This window comes from Narcine bancroftii, chromosome 10, assembly GCF_036971445.1.
Source record: "Narcine bancroftii isolate sNarBan1 chromosome 10, sNarBan1.hap1, whole genome shotgun sequence".
Taxonomy (NCBI): Eukaryota; Metazoa; Chordata; class Chondrichthyes; order Torpediniformes; family Narcinidae; genus Narcine; species Narcine bancroftii.
In genome coordinates, this window is record NC_091478.1 from 27860349 (window position 1) to 27878246 (window position 17898).

Sequence of the window (17898 nt, forward strand, 5' to 3'; positions counted from 1 at the left end):
ATCTCTAACATTTTTACAACCATGTAAAGAGAATGATTTACAGCCTGTGGGGTTACAATTAAAATGAAGATCAATTAGCACCGTTTGGGGTTCATTCAGGAGCCTGATGGCTGCAGAGAAGAAACTGTCTTCAAGTTTGTTGGGCCGTATTTTCACACTCTTGAGCCTTATCCCCGGGGTGTGACGGGTCCTTCAGTGTGTCGGCTGCCTTTCCCAGGAAGCAAGAGATGTAGACGGAGTCCATGGAGGGGAGGGAAGTTTTTGTGATGTTCTGAGCTGCATTCACCGCCACTTGAATTTTAAACTCAAAAGTCAATTGGGCTTTCAGATCTACAGTTAGTGGTAGGACACCAAGGAATGTAAAAGAAGAGCAAGGCCTAGGGGGTCTAAGATGGTATTTGCCAGGTAGGGTGGTGAAGAAGGCGTATGGTGCGGTTGCCTCCTTTGGTCACGGAAGAGTCAGAATGTTGATGATGACCTTGTGTTGTATACATTGTACAATGTACATAAGTGTCAAATTCTTGCTGCAGCCAAACAGGTTCTTTGTGGGAAATAAAAACAATTACCACTGTATACATGAAATTGAAAAGAGGTAATAAATGCAAATACAAATAGGTAATAAATATTCACAGTTACAGTAAAACTCTGATTATCTGAAATGGTGGGGCTCGGGGCCATTTTGGATAAATGGGCTTCTTCGGAGAATTAGTCTTTTTTTAAAAAAAATCAGCCCAGTAGCAACAGCAAATCACTTGTAACAGTGTTTGAATAGTAACAAGGGAAGGCTTTTTAAGCATTAAAATAATGTTTAATTCTCACCAAAAAAAAATGCTGTCCACTGCCAATCACTGACACCTTCCCACCGAGTCCTCGCTCAAGCTGGGAGCCCAAGAGTTCTGCTCCTGCTTGGGAACTTGAGGTCTGCTGCTGACAGCACCGCGAGCTCGAGGTCCCCGGCAAAATTTGGATAAATGAGGATTTTGGAGAAATTGATTTTAGATAATCGGATTTGTACTGTACCACAGTGCATGAAATTTTTTTAAAAAGTGGTGTTTGAAGAGTGCAGGCAGGTGTCTGTGGTGCTGGAGTAATGGTTCAATGTTCCTGGTTATTGCCATGTAATGACACAAAAAATGTAATATACGCAAAATTTTCTTTTGCCTGACAAAAGGCCGACAAAGAATTTCCATGAGCATTGTCCGGCGCCCCTAACAACAGGAGGAAGTGAAGCAAAAGAGAGTCCCTTCAGAGTCACTGGGGTCCATGAATTAGCCTCCAGTGCTCCTGCAGACTCCTGTTTGATCCATCGCCAACCCAAGCTCCAAACCTTCGACACGATCAGGAAGTCCTCAGCACCTGAGGCCATTTGGGAGCCCTTACCCTCAATACCCTCTCGAATCCTGATTCCGGTGCTTGGTTCCCATGATCCAGTCTCCCACAGACCGTGTGAGTCTTTCAACTGCAAGTCGCCCGCAGCCTGTGTGGGTCCTTCAGCTGCAGTCATCTTCCTGAAGGGTCCTCTCCTCGGCTTCTCCTTCACAACAGGAGGATGTCCTCCCCATTTCTGATGCCCTGTACCAGACCGTTGCTTCCTCCAGAATCTGCAAACCCTCGTGGTACACGCCCAGCACAGGGGCAGGCGTTGAGGGTAGTAAGGAGAGGTTCAAGAGACTGGTAACAGTTGGAAAGAAGCTTGGGGTGGTTGTGCCTTACTGGTCATATTGTGTGCAGTTCTGGTCACCTAACCTTGGTACTGACATGATTGTTCTGGAGAGAGTCACCAGCATGTTGCCTGGATTGGAGGACTTTAACCGTCTGTTGATCAGGGACTGATCTGTCACCACAAAGGGACAATAGTTATAGAATATTTAATATCTACCTATCATTTCTGTTATTTAATTTTTTTTTAACTTAATGTTGACTGGGTTTTTTCCCCATGAAATACTATTTCAGCTGTAGAAAGTTAGGATTTTGGTGCATCTGTACATTGTACAATGTGTCTGACAATAAACTCACTCTCATTATGGAGAGGAATTGGACCTGTTTACTTTGGACCAAGGAAGGGCGACCTGATAAAAGTGAGTGCACGAACCAACTCTGTGCCAATCATCAATCACCACAAACTCATCTCATGAACTCTCCGCACATTTCCCATCAACTCTCCCTAGACTTCCGCTTCCACCCCCATTCCCCCCACTCAGGGTAATTCGCAGTAACTAATTGACTTCCCACTTCCCAAAGATGCGCAGGTTGGTAAGAATCTAAAGCTCCAGAGGAAGCCTACATTGTCACAGGAAGAGTGTTGCAAACTCCACACAGACAGCATCTGAGTCAGGATTGAAACTAGATCATTGGAGCTGCAAGGCATTAGCTCGACTCTGTGCCCCTGTGCTGACCCAGAGAGGGGCAGTAAACTGGGGCTTCCTCTGGGACAGCAGTAACTGAGGGAGAAGCCCATTGGATGGAGAGGAGATGTTTGCTTAACCCATTCACAGATTAGGGGTTAACCCATTCACAGATTAGGGGTTAACCCATTCACAGATTAGGGGTTAACCCATTCACAGATTAGGGGTTAACCCATTCACAGATTAGGTGGCCATTCTCATCACCAATTCAGTTTTTGTCCTGTGTACTGAGCTACAGAGAAAAGGGTTGAATTGTGTGCATTTTAGCAAGGCCACCCACATGCAAGTGCAGCAAAGAAACTCTGCTACAGAGAATCAGGATTTATTGCCATGAACGTCACAAAATTTTTGGTTTTGCAGCAGAGTTAAAGGGGAAAATATTGCTATAAATTACATTTTAAAATAAATAATTAGTGCAGAAGAAGAGAAAGTGAAGTAGTGTCTGTTGTCCATTGTTCAGAAACCTGATGGTCGAGGGGAAGAAGCTGTTTCTGTACCATTGGGTGTTTGTCTTCAGGCTCCTGTATCTCCTACCTGATGGTAGCAGAGTGAATAGGAAATGGACTGGGTGGAGAGGGTCCTTGAGAATAGAGACTGCTTTCTTGAGACACCGCCTCTTGTAGATATCCTCGATGGAGTGAGGGCTAATGCCCATGTTGTCCAGGCTGAGTTCACAGCCTTTTCCTGTCCTGTGCATCGGCATCTCTATACCAGACAGAGATGCAACCAGTCAGAACGCTCTCCACAGTACACCTGTAGAAATTTGCAAGAGTCCTTGGTAACATACCAAATCTCCTGAAACTCCTCATGAAGCATAGCCACTGTCGCTGGCCTCCACGCCCCTCGCGGGCACGCTCCTCGCTGGCCTCCACGCCCCTCGCGGGCACGCTCCGCCGCTGGCCTCCACGCCCCTCGCGGGCACGCTCCGCCGCTGGCCTCCACGCCCCTCGCGGGCACGCTCCGCCGCTGGCCTCCACGCCCCTCGCGGGCACGCTCCGCCGCTGGCCGCCACGCCCCTCGCGGGCACGCTCCGCCGCTGGCCGCCACGCCCCTCGCGGGCACGCTCCGCCGCTGGCCGCCACGCCCCTCGCGGGCACGCTCCGCCGCTGGCCGCCACGCCCCTCGCGGGCACGCTCCGCCGCTGGCCGCCACGCCCCTCGCGGGCACGCTCCGCCGCTGGCCGCCACGCCCCTCGCGGGCACGCTCCGCCGCTGGCCGCCACGCCCCTCGCGGGCACGCTCCGCCGCTGGCCGCCACGCCCCTCGCGGGCACGCTCCGCCGCTGGCCGCCACGCCCCTCGCGGGCACGCTCCGCCGCTGGCCGCCACGCCCCTCGCGGGCACGCTCCGCCGCTGGCCGCCACGCCCCTCGCGGGCACGCTCCGCCGCTGGCCGCCACGCCCCTCGCGGGCACGCTCCGCCGCTGGCCGCCACGCCCCTCGCGGGCACGCTCCGCCGCTGGCCGCCACGCCCCTCGCGGGCACGCTCCGCCGCTGGCCGCCACGCCCCTCGCGGGCACGCTCCGCCGCTGGCCGCCACGCCCCTCGCGGGCACGCTCCGCCGCTGGCCGCCCCACACCTTGCCTCTGACCTCCACCTTGTGATAAGTGCTGCAGTGTTCGACAGGTTTTACAGCGTGTTTTTCTAACCCCACTGGAAGGGCAAAGAATACAAGGAACAAGCACAGTGATGCAGCCCCCACCAAGTATGCTTCAGCGGAGAGTGAACCGGCGCTGGGTGTAATCATGGGCCCTGTGAGGGGCTTTGCAGGATCTCACCTCCATGCAGCTGGCTGCTCCTAGCAGCCCCCGGAGGTCACAGAGCTGATCAAGCCTGTGGTGAATGGCCCAGAGATTATTTATGTTTACCCAGCAGCAAGGCCAAGCCACACAACCAGCTCACGCAAGCCCAGAGGGAGGCGAATGTTGTCTACACATACGCACAGCATCTGGAGCATGTGACTCGAGTACTTTTTATTACAGCCATTAACTTTTTTGATCCATTGCTTAATCTAAGAACTTTGAACCAGAGGCCTTGAATGTGGGCTAGAGATGACACTGATACATGTACTAACCAGGGTTTTACTAGGGCAGAGCTTGGTTGGCAGTAACCCTTTCTACTTTGACCCTGCTTTGCTGACAGAACAGAATGCCACATTTGTGGATGGATATCTCGAGAGAAGCATTTGAATCTTCAGGTTAATTTTGAGCATACAATTCAGTGTTAATTTTGAATATTTACCAAGTTTATTTGACCTCCATACAGAGAGGATATTTTAGATAAATTACATGAAGACATAGGAGCAGAAATAGGCCATTCAGCCTATTGAGTCCACCCCACCATTTTATCATAAGCTGATCCATTTTCCCACTGCCCCTCCTTTAATACCCTGGCTAATCAATACACCCAATGACCTGGTCTTCACAATCACCTGTGACAACAAATCCCACAGATTCACCACCCTCTGGATGAAGCAGTGGTTTTCAAACTTTTTCTTTCCACTCACTCATTTCACCTTAAGTATTCCCTCTGCCGTTGGTGCTCTGTAATTAGTAAGGGATTGCTTAAGGTAGTATGTGAGTGGGAAGAAAAAATTTAAAAACCACTGTTTTAATTGTACCTAATTGACTTGTTATGTGGACGGGTTCATAACCCCAAAGGAAATAGACCAATGACAATTTTTCTCAAGCAAAATATTTCATTAACAATTGGGTCTCGAGCAGTGATTTCCCACTCATTCATACCACCTTAAGCAATCCCTTACTAATCACAGAGCACTGATGGTACAGGGATTACTTAGAGGTATGTGAGCAGAAATAAAAACCAATGGGCTAAAGAAATCCCTCCACACCTCTGTTCTAAATAGGCGCCCTTCAATCCTGAAGTTATGCTGTCTTGTCCTAGACTAGAGGTCTCCAAAATGATCGATATTAACCCTGGATGTTGATGGGATTATCTAAGGGATCGATAAATGTCAGAGGGTTGAAAGGGGGTCAATAACGTGGGGTAGGGGGGCGGGGGTGAGAGTTGATTGGACTTTAATAGTGGAAAGCAGAGGTGGATCAACTGAATATAGTGGTGGCCAACCTCTCGTGAGTGGTCCTTAGTGGCCGCCATGTTGTATTTGGCTTCGGCCTTTGAATAAGTTGGGAACGAACAGGAGAACAAACTGAGTGTAGAAGTAAGATGTAAGTGTTTTTTGTACCTTTAGTACCATTCCTGTTCAGCACAGGATAAGAGTTATCAAACTCCTCCTCATATAACCCTTTCATTCCAGGATTATGTCCCAGAAAATCTTTCAGCTGGGCCCTGTCATACCAATCTAGGTCCATTAACCCAGGGTCCATCTCTCAGACCATAACCTAATGTGTGTCACAGATTATCCTGCGCCTAATAAACGCAGGGTTGATTTACACCTCCTCCTCACATCATCCTATCTCAGGAGGGGCATTCAAGACCAGATAGTCAGTGCATCATGGAACAGGGCCTTCAGCCCAACTTGTCCAAGTCAACCCATGTAGTCCCATTTGCCTGTGTTTGGCCCGAAACCCCTGTCTGTCAACCTGTCCAAATACCTTTTAAACATTTCCTCTATCACTTCCTCTGGGGCTCATTATATATACCCATCACCTCTATGTGAAAAAGATGTTCCTTTTTAAATCTTGTCCTCTCACCTTAAATCTATGCCCTCCATTTTTAGATTTTCCCACCCTGGAGAAAAATGCTGTCATCCACTGACTATTCCCCTTCTCTGTCTCAGCCCTTTCTTTTTTTTTTTTTTTTTAAATTTTTTTTATTTTTCACACCATAAATCACATTAGCCATGATATACACAATTTCTTTTTCACACATATACAGTGACTTTTTCTCCCCCCCCCCTTTCCTCCCAAACCACCCCCCCACCCCCCCTCTCATCCATTTTAGGTATACAATCTAGGTTGCATTAATCCAGTCAGACAATGTTGTCATTCAACAAAATTACACCAGAAATTCTACTGAGTCCATTCTTTTCTTTCCTTCTCCTTCCATCAACTTAGGTAATGTTTGTCCCCGGTAGGTTTTCGCTATTGTATTTAATGTAAGGCTCCTATACTTGTTCGAATATTTCAATATTATTTCTTAACCAATATGTTATTTTTTCTAATGGAATACATTTATTCATTTAAATTTGGTAGTTTATTCCTTTTAATTTGGTTATGTATTCCATTAATATTTAAAGACATATAGTTCAGCGTAGCCCTTTTATATTTTGTTTATCTTCTCTTTCCGTTTTTCCATCATTACCTTTCCTCCTTTTCCATTTCTGTTTTCTTATTTTCAACTCTTTATAAGACAACATTCCTACAACATCCAACATTTTCCTTATTCTCCTATTTCTATCTTATTTATTCCCAATCTCCCATTCACCTCCTGAGTTGTCCTTTATCCCTTGTCGGACAACCACATCTCCCCTCTCCATTTGGATTTGCGAATCCACTCGCAAGCGTCAACTGATTTTGCAGTGACCGCTATTTCCCCCCACCCCGCCTCCCCCAGAAAAGATTTCACTTTTCATATGTCACAAAGGTCACTCTTTTAATTCCCTCCTTATTCTCTCTATTCCATTACCTTCCCTTATTAATTCTTGTCTATACTATCTATATTTTCCTCTAAGTACAGATACATTCACGCATGCTCCTTGTCTCTATTCACTCTTATACCTCTTTACCCGCATACATATCAATCGTGATCATTTTTACTCTCATTACCCGTCTTCATCCCTCAGTCTATTTTTGTCTTTACCCACATACATATCAATTGTGATCATCTTAACTCTCATTACCCGTCTTCCTCCCTCAGTCTATTTTTGTAATTGTTCTGCAAATTTTCGTGCTTCTTCTGGATCCGAGAATAGTCTGTTTTGTTGTCCTGGAATAAATATTTTCAATACCGCTGGATGCTTTAGTATGAATTTATACCCTTTCTTCCATAAAATCGCCTTTGCTGTATTGAACTCTTTTCTCTTCTTTAGGAGTTCAAAACTTATATCTGGATAAATGAAGATTTTTTGCCCTTTATACTCCAGTGGTTTGTTGCCCTCTCTTACTTTTTCCATTGTCTTCTCCAGTACCTTTTCTCTTGTAGTATATCTTAGGAATTTTACTACAATCGATCTTGGTTTTTGTTGTGGTTGTGGTTTAGAGGCCAATACTCTATGTGCCCTTTCTATTTCCAATTCTTGTTGTAGTTCTGGACATCCTAGGGTCTTAGGGATCCACTCTTTTATAAACTCCCTCATATTCTTGCCTTCTTCATCTTCCTTAAGGCCCACTATCTTTATGTTATTTCTTCTGTTATGGTTTTCCATTGTATCTATTTTTTGAGCTAGTAGTTCTTGTGTCTCTTTAGTTTTTTTATTAGATTTCTCCAATTTCTTTTTTAAGTCTTCTACCTCCATTTCTGCTGCTACTGCCCGCTCTTCCATCTTGTCCATTTTCTTTCCCATTTCTGTTAAGGTCATCTCCATTTTATTTATTTTCTCTTCTGTGTTGTTTATTCTTTTTCTTAAATCCTTAAATTCCTGTGTTTGCCATTCTTTAAATGATTCCATGTATCCTCTAATAAGAGCAAGTATATCCTTTACCTTGCCTCTCTTTTCTTCTTCTATTTCACCATACTCTTCCTCTTCTTCTTCCTCTGGGTTGGCCATCTGTTGTTTCTTTGTTGCCCTTTCCTCCTCTTCTATCTTGTTTCTGTTGTCTTCTGTGGTCTCTTCTTGCGTCTCAGCCCTTTCTTAAGGAGGGAAAGGCCCAGCCTGGAACATCACCCCCTATTGTGTTTGGAAAATATTTGGTGGGTTCAGAGAGACCAGTCCAAGTGTTACAATCAAAGGTTATTTTTATTGAACATGTGGGAGACAAACAGGGGAAGACGTCAAATGATACTTCATTACTCTACTGCTTAATAGCTATATAGACATTCACAATGGACACAGGTTGGACTCCAATACCAGTGTATCTTCTACACCAGGGACGGGCAGCCTTATACCATGCATGGGCCGGATGGTGCGTCAGTGTTTGAACGGTAGGCCGCACTGATGCTACCATAAATGAAATAAATACTGAAACGCAGATATTATGTAATTGAAGTTTTTGATTGTCTCTTCTTGAAGAATGTAATATACAATGTATGAACATAACTGATGATAATTTATCAAAAAAACCATGCACAGGAAAAGTTCAAGCAACAAGACCAACTATAGTCCTTCCAAAAAAACTACAAAAATGTATTTGAAGGCAGCTTCAAATTTGGAAGTGCACCAAAAATCACGAGTTAGTCATTAAAATGACACCATTTTTTTTAAAAGAACCATGCATTTTGACAGAGGATTGGGATCATCCACATCACTGTTCTTAACTTCCTCGTAGTCTTCTACTGGAGGAGTTTCTGCTCAAATAACCTCCATTGATGAACTGTCTCTCTGATGTCTGAAGGACCTGGCTGAGGCTCTTCTTGGGGGAGGAGTTGGCTACTTCAGGAATATGTCCGGTGCTGTTTGCCGAGTTTGTTTTTTCTTCCTAAATTTCTTTATCTGCAGCAAGCACCGCATGAGCATCCCTCTCTCTCAGTGAAAAGCGTTCTGTGTTTGGGTCCATCTCTTCAGCAACTGTTAAGGTCTGCAAAGAATATGGCTAACCCCTTAACAGTGAACCTCTTCTACACCTGTTCTTCTCCTTCTGCAGTTTCCTTTCCCCTTGCCTCTTCTCCAGCTATTTGCTGAACTCTTCATTTGTTAGATCCTCAGAAATCACAGCAAAGAGTTCTTCCATCGCCTGGTTACGTCTGCTGCGTCCTGTTTTTGATTCTCCGATTGGGATTTCTGACTGAACTCCATTATAACCCTATTGGACCATGGACGTATATGTAGTTGGACGTTGATGGCACACACCTGCACTTGTATCGGCGGGCCACGTGCATATGGTACTTTTGCACTGGGTTGTGGGTCGGATGAATTTAGATTGTGGGCCAGATCAGGCCTATGGGCTGTTGGTGACCCACCCTTGTTCTACACTGTACACGATTTTAAAAAAGCAGGCACATTGGACACAAACTACTCTGGTACCGGTGGCTGCTTACCCCAACTGCAATCTTCTGCACGTGTACACACTCACAGACAGGGACTTCAGATAACACTCCTGATCCCTGTACCTTGGTGTTCTGCTCAGTGTTAAATAATATATGGTTGCTAACACTAACAAGACAGGGACTTAAACGCACACTCCCGGTTCTCCATACCAACGGGTGCGGGTCTCTGCAAACACTGATCTATTGCAGTACTCCGGTTCAACTCAGTGTAGTGCACACCTTACCAGGGACTCCTCTAGTGATGTCCACAGTAGTGACGTGGCGAGGAGCGATGTCCAGGACTTGGACCAAGAGGCAGAGAGAAAGAAATGTGGTATGCATCGATGTTTTATACTGTTCTGAGCTGGGCGTCTAGCCAATAATGACACTGAATCATTTAAATGAGCCAACAGTAAAGTGTGCACTAATGAGTGGCTGGAATCCAAACTTGATTGGCAGGTGATGCGACTTCTGAATCGGTTTCAGTCAGGGAGGTCTCGTGATCCTCTGCCATCCACATACAACACCCCCTCTGTAATGAAGCCTCCGGTGCAGATGGTGTTCCCTGTCACCTTTCTTGTTCACGATACCCTTCCAAGTCTCCCTCATGTCCCAGCCTCTCAAGCTCTGCCTCTATCCCGAATACCTCTCTGCCCTTGCATCCCAGCCTATGAGCCCTGCTTTCCTGAGAGCTCTATGCAATGAGGGTTTTTTTTCCCTATTATCCCAGCCGTACTCAGAATCAGAATTTCTTGTCATGAACAAGTCATGAAATTTGTTGTTTTGTGGCAGCATCACAGAGCAAATATTCATAAAAACCACCTTTTTTTGATTCTCCGACTGGGATTTCTGACTGAACTCCATTATAACCCTATTGGACCATGAAAATAGCATACAAAAACTCAAAGTGAGGCTGTGCCTTCAGTTTATTGTCCTTTCAGAAATCTGACGGCGGAGGGCAAGAAGCTGTCTTTGTACCACTGGGTACTCGCCTTCAGGCTCCTGTACCTCCTTCATGATAGTAGCAGAGTGAAGAAAGCATGGCCTGGGTGGTGGGGCGTCCGAGGATAAAGGCTACTTTCTTAAGACACCACCTCTCGCAGATGGTGCCCATGATGGCGCAGGCCAAGTTAACAACTCTATGGAGTACCAGACAGTGAAGCAACTGTCCAGGATGCTCTCCACGGTACACCTGTTGAGGTTTCCAAGAGTCTCCTCAAACTCCTCATGAAGTATAGCCACTGCTGAGCCTTCTTCATGATTGTATCGATGTGGAGGCTCCAGGTCAGATCCTTGGAGATGTTGACACCCAGGAATTTGAAGTCCTTGACCCTCTCTACCACTCGATGAGGACTGGATCACATTCTCCTGACTCCATGTACAGGACTTTGACAAAAAAAAGCCTGCAGATACCAAAAATCCAGAAACGAAGGCTCAGTGCTAAGATTAGTCAGGAAGTCAAGCAGCATCTCTGGAGAGAGAAAGGGGGGTTTAAATTTCAGGTCGGTAACCTCTCGTCCGATTCCCTGAATTTTTCATTGTGAAATAAAAGCCCATCCTCCTGAAACAGTAGCACTATTTCTCCCTGTCCAGATGCTGTCCGACCTGAATGCTTCCAACACCTTTTAGTTTTCCTTGCCTCAGTTGTGGGAAGGCTCCCTTGCTTTAAGTAGAAGTGGATAAGATGTGGGACCCCAGAGGGAACTGGTAGAAAGAGCCATCTGAAGGCGCTTGTGTAAAGGTGCCGAGGGGGAGAGAATTTTGAACCTCGGGCACTGACCAGAGGGAATTGGGGAGAATGCTGCTGTGTCACTAAATGCGGTGCCTTCCTCTCCCTGAATCCCACGCTCTCAATTCCCCCTCTAATTTCTCAAGAAATTCCTTTGTTAAATAAATGCTACCAGGGTTCATTGAAGTGCCACCAGGGTTCATTGAAGTGCCACACATTTCTTGCTGTTCTTAGGTGCTGCTAAAGCTTGGATGTTCTGGTTTTTTAAAAAAGCAGCGTGATCGCACTGCCTTGTACTTCAAGAAAGCAACACACAAATTGCAGGAAGAACTTAGCGGGTCAGGCAGTATCCGTGGAAAACAATCGACGTTTCAAGTCAAGAACCCTTCATCCTGGATAGCAAAAAGTGGGGAGACAGCCCAATAAAAGGGGGGGGGCATGGGAGGGGGATGAGCACAAGCTGGCAGGTGAGAGGTGGAAACAGGTGGGAAGGGGGGAGAAGAGAAAGGAGCTGAGAGGTTATGGAGGGGGGAGCAGAAGGTTGAGAAAGAATGAATATCTTCAAAGGAGCAGAGGAGATTAAATTCATTTGAGATCTGCAGGCATCCCCAGAACAAAATACTTGACTTGCACAAGTTCAGTTTTGTGTTTTAAATGGATACGTAGAAGCACATTGGGCTACGTAGTTAAGTAGTGTTTGCTCCATACTGTAGCAGATATCTCAGAGAGAACGGAGTATCGTCAAATTGAGTGAAGAAGCAAATTGTGCAGAGGATGTGAGGTGTCTAGAGAAGTACGAGCCCCTTTCACACTTGCGTCCCACTAAATCGGCCATTCAGTGTCCTGGGATAGGAATGGAGGGGTTTGACTTTTCACACTTGACCACTCCTAACTGGGACACTGAACACTTTCACGTTGCAAGGAGCCATCCCCGGAGTTAAGACTGTTCTACCTTCTACTGGTGTCATCATGACACATTGAGCGATGTGGACCTCCCCTAAATCCTGATCAATGTATTATGATATTATATTTGAACAAAATTAATCATGCCTAGTTATAACATAATTGAGCATTATGTACAGCAAAGTATGACCCCTTCAGCCCCTGTTGTTGTCCCAACCTATATAAACCTTTATAAGGGACCGTGGAAAAGGTCGAGTAATAAATTTATACAGCATAGGAAAGTTGGTAGTGCTGTCATGCACATTATAGAAATATAGTGGGGGGGGGAAGCAATGGTGGACCTGTTCTCCCAGAATGCCATGCAGCAGAGAAAGAGCTGTATGGACGGCTGCATGCACGGAACATTCATGGAGAGGTTTCTCTACCACATGGCATTCTGGAAAGTCAGGTCCATCATTGATTTTTCCCACACTCTTTATAAATTGTGTGCTATTATAAATTATAAAACAGCGCTCCCAACTTTACCACAATGTTTAAAAATTGTCTGCTATTGCTATTCATCTCTCTCTATCTCTCCTACTGCAACTGTCCCACAGCAAAGTTTATACCTTCATTTTAATCTTTTCTTCCTTCATGTTCCTGCACACACACAAAAACTTGGGTCATTTCAATCCCACAATGCTATTGCCAATTCTACACTTGCCTGATTGCAACATCGACATCTGCAGATGCTGTGGATTGTATTCGGGGTCAAGGCCATCAAGCCCCAGCATGAGATGACGTCATCTGATCCTGGCATTAAGAAGATTTTCCTTTCACACTAAACACTTTAAAGGCTGATTGGCTGTTAATTCTTGGGATGAGTTGCAAGTGTGAAAGGGGCTACAGAAAGGCTAAGTGAGTGGGCAAGGGTCTGGCAGATGAAGTACAATCTTAGGTCATCCACTTTAGAAGAAAAATATAGATCAGATTATTATTTAATTGGTGAAAGATTTAGCATGCTATTGTTCAGAATGACCTGAGAGTGCTTGTGAATGAATCGCCAAAGGTTGGTTTACAGGTGCAGCAGGTAACTAAGAATTCAAATTGGATGTTGGCCTTCATTGCTGGAGGGATTGAATTTAGGAACAGAGAGGTCATGTTGCAACTGTCCATGGTACTGGGGAGGCTGCACCTGGAGTACTGCGTGCAGTTCTGTCTCCGTACTTGAGAACGGATAGACTGGGGTTGGAGTTAGTGCAGCGTAGATTCACCAGGTTGATTCTAGAGATGAGGGGGTTAGTCTATGAGGAGAGATTAAGTCATCTGGGACTGCATCAGAAGAATGCAGGGATGGCATTATTAGAGTAGCGGTTCGCGCAACACTGTTACAGCGCCAGCAATTGGGACCAGGGTTCGAATTCCACGCTATGGAGTTTGTACGTTCTCCTTGTGGTCTGTGTGCGTTTCCTCCAGGGGGCTCCGTTTCCTCCCACCTTCAAAACTGGGGGTATAGGTTAATTGGGCATCATGGGCCAAAATGGGCCGTTACTGTACTAAATTTAATTTTTTTAAATTTAAATTTTTTATTAAATTTTTTTTTAAAAATGAGAGGTGATTTTTATAGAAACATAAACCTCTGAAAGGGATAGATAAGATAGAGGCAGGAAAGTTGTTTCCACTAGTAGACGGAATTAGCCTTCAGATTCAGGCAGTACGTAGGTTGAAATCAGAGAAGAATGGCTTCTCCTAGATAACAGTGAATTTTTGGAATTCTCTGCCCAAGAAAGCAGTAGAGGCTGCCTCAGAGAATGTATTTAGATTTTTGAAGAATAGGGGAAATTGAGGGTGACGGGGAAAAAGAGCTGAACAGCTCAACAGGCCGGATGGCAGACTCCTGCTCCCGCTCCTTATGTAACTGCTGGGGTGAGTGGTGGAAAGAAAAGCTTCTCAATCGAAGGCTCCTGCAATTTTGCCTCAGTTGCAGATGACACAAGGTTGGCAATGTTGTGGATAGTGTAGAAGGTTGTTGTAGGTTGCAAGAGGATAGAGATGAGATGCAGAGTTTGGGCAAAGTGGCAGATGGAGCTCAATCCAGATAAGTGCGAAGGGATACCTTATGGATGTACTCAAAGGAAGAGTACCCGGTTAATGGCAGGATTCTTATCAATGTGGGACCTTGGCATCCTAATCCTTAGATCTCTCAAGGTTGCTGTGCAGGTTGATAGGGTAGTTAAAAAGGTTTAGGATAAGCTGGCCTTCATTAGTCGGAGGATTGAGTTCAAGTGTTGAACTCTGGTTAGATCATTCATGGAATATTGTGTTCAGTTCCTGTTCCTTCATTTCAGGAAGGATATGGAAGCTGTGGGAAGGGTACAGGGGAGATTTACTAGGATGTCAGCTGAACTGGAGAACATGTCTTTATAAAGTAAAATTAACAGCACCAGTGGTTTTTCTCTTTGAAGCGAAGAAGGGTGAAAAGCGATTTAATAGAGGTCATCAGATTCTGAGAGGCATCAATAGGGTGGACAGCCAGCACTTTTTTTTTCCTGGAGAAAGAGTATCAAACACCAGAGGACATCTGTACACAGTGAAGGGAGATAGGGGAGACATCAGGGGTAAGGTGTTTTTGCATGGAAAATAGTGGGCATCTCAAATGCATTGCCAGGGGTGGTGGTGGAGGCTGGTACAATGGTGCCATTTTAAAATCTCTGGGACAGACACAAGAATGCAAGAAAAATGGAGGGTGTGAGGTAGGAAAGGTTCAGTTTGTTGAGTAGGTTTATATAGGTTGGCACAACATTGTGGACCGAAGGGCCTGTACCGTGCTGTAAAAAACAATGGGGCACCAAGAAACGTCCAAGGTTGTTAGCTAAAATCATCCGTGTGGAGATTATTTGGATCTGTTGTGGAGAGGGGGCTTTGTTTTGGAAGGAAGTGCTGGATTGCATCACGGAGGAGACATCGAAGGCTGGATCTGTCTGACCTGTCACATTCTGCAGTGGTCCAACGTTCCTGGGCAGGACAAACTGAGACTGCGCTATCACCCACTCCAGCATTACAAGGGGCTGGTGAATACCCTAACCTGAAGAGGCCATTTTGAGCTAGGTCTTGGTATTGCCAAATTCCCCAAAGTATCAGCGGGCTGATGGAACACCTGGGGATTCGGCTGATTGCCCACTGTGCTCCTGGGAGCCCTGCATCTTTTAGACAACTGTCTCGCTGCAGTAGACGTGGCACCAAGCACAACCTCCCTGATGGAAATGATGGATCAAGAGGTAATTTAGAGCACAGAAACGGGTCCTTCGACCCACCTTGTTCATACCACCATGCCCACCTATGCAGGTCCCATTTGCCAGCATTTGACCCTCATCCATTTAACCCTTTCCTATCCATTTAATGATCCAATTGCCTTTTAAATTGGCAGGCTTCAAGACATTGCCTGTCCAATCCAAGCAGTATGAGAGAGCAGTGTAGCTTGGAAGGAATTCTGAGAAGGTGTGCAATACATCAGGTGATATGACATGGAAGCAGGCTATTCAGCCCATGAACTCCACACTAACCCCACTAGTCCTTTCCTCATTTGTATTTTTTCCTCCTTGTCGTCAATATCTTCCCCCCCACCCCCCACCAAACTCTACCTCAAATCTACAATGTAGATGTGGAAATTTTCTTTCGCCAGAGAGTGGTGAACCTCTGGAACTTGCTACCACGGGCGGCTGTGGAGGCCAGGCGATTGGGTGTATTTAAAGCAGAGATTGATAGGTATTTGAATAGTCTGGGTGTCGAGGGTTATGGGGAGACAAGAGGGGAATGGGACTGAATGGGAGAATGGAACAGCTCATGATGGAATGGTGGGGCAGAATAGCCTACTTCTGCTCCTATATCTTATGGACTCCACTCTCCAGCTGTGAACGAGAATCTCACGGAGCTGATGACTTGTTTGGGTTTCTTCAGCTAACATGGACCATGGCCAGTCTTGCTTCCCTGATGGATGGAAGAAAGAAAGGCCTTTGCAGTCCATCCCAGTGAGAAGGTTAGTCTTCCACCTCAGCACTTGTACCTCCATCTTTCCCCTGATTCATTAGCCAGCAAACTACCTCCAACCCCTTCCACAAGCATCCAACTCCAGGCAATAGGTGTGAGAGGGGTTTGTTTAAATCACTTCATTAAGCTGTGAGCTTTTAACTTTAACAGTAACAGGCCCTTCTGTCCCACAAGCCCATGCTACCCAATTAATATACAAACCCTATATATTTTTAGTTTTGTTTTTGCATTTAAACCATGATATTTTTCATTTTGTTGCTGGATACAGTATAAAATTTATTGTGATTGGTCAGAAAGCTCCTGATGCAGGGCATAGACTGGGATTGGTCAGAAAACTCCTGATGCAGGGCATAGACTGTGATTGGTCAGAACGCTCCTGATGTGGTGCACAGGCTGTGATTGGTCAGAAAACTCCTGATGTGGTGCGCAGGCTGTGATTGGTCAGAAAGCTTCTGATGTGGTGCAAAGGCTGTGATTGATCAGAAAGCTCCTGATGTGGTGCACAGGCTGTGATTGGTCAGAAAACTCCTGATGTGGTGCGCAGGCTGTGATTGGTCAGAAAGTTACTGTTGCGGTGCACAGACTGAGATTGCATGGGAGGCATCTGATGCAGGGCATGCACTGTGATTGGACGGGAGGCATCTGATGCAGGGCATGCACTGTGATTGGACGGGAGGCATCTGATGCAGGGCATGCACTGTGATTGGACGGGAGGCATCTGATGCAGGGCATGCACTGTGATTGGACGGGAGGCATCTGATGCAGGGCATGCACTGTGATTGGACGGGAGACATCTGATGCAGGGCTTGCACTGTGTTTGAACAGGAGGTGTCTGATGAAGGTCACAGACTGTGATTGGTCCAAAAGCCCCTGATAGAGGGCACAGACTGTGGTTGGTCCAAAAGTCCCTGATTATAGGGCACAGACTGTGATTGGTCCAAAAGCCCCTGATACAGGGCACAGACTGTGATTGGTCCAAAAGCCCCTGATGCAGGGCACAGACTGTGATTGGTCCAAAAGCCCCTGATGCAGGGCACAGACTGTGATTAGTCCAAAAGCCCCTGATGCAGGGCACAGACTGTGATTGGTCCAAAAGCCCCTGATGCAGGGCACAGACTGTGATTGGTCCAAAAGCCCCTGATGCAGGGCACAGACTGTGATTGGTCCAAAAGCCCCTGATGCAGGGCACAGACTGTGATTGGTCCAAAAGCCCCTGATGCAGGGCACAGAGAGTGAGATTGGATGGGAGGCTCCTGATGCAGTGCACACACTGTGGTTGGATGAGAGAAGTAATAAAAATCTCCACACATGGGTTAAGCTCCAGTTAAGAGTGACTTAACATATCACTCAGATCAAACTGTTGCAGAGGCTGGGAATTTCCTTGCATTGGGACTCATTTGAAGATTAATAAGGAGAACGATTTATCCATAATGACCAATATCAGGGATCCTAATGTGGTGAATCCCCAAATCATGCAGTTTGCTCAGCAGGAAGGGAGAATGTCTCTTTTCCTTGTACATTTTTAACAATGTTTACCCTTAAATAGTAATCTAGTGTGAAGCAATTTTCCTAATGTGTCAAATAGCTTGTTTTATTGCTTTAGAAAGTGTTGATCTTTATTCAGCTGTGTCCTAGTCACAGGAACAGAAATAGGCTATTCAGCCCATCGAGTCTGTCCCACCATTTAATCATGACGTGATCAATTTTCCCACTCAGTCCCACTGCCTGACCTTC

At 45.9% G+C, this 17898-nt stretch overlaps 1 protein-coding gene across 9 annotated transcripts in view; it reads left to right on the top strand.

Annotated features, from left to right (window-relative positions):
* Positions 1-17898, top strand: part of LOC138744351 (CREB3 regulatory factor-like) — a 69431-nt gene that overhangs the window by 25261 nt on the left and 26272 nt on the right. The window contains exon 3 of one of the 9 annotated variants that reach the window (XM_069900353.1): positions 16075-16153. The exons of the other annotated variants lie outside the window; for them this stretch is intronic. The gene's annotated coding sequence lies outside the window, so the exon portion shown is untranslated. The remainder of the gene's footprint in view (positions 1-16074; positions 16154-17898) is intronic. 9 annotated transcript variants of the gene reach the window in all.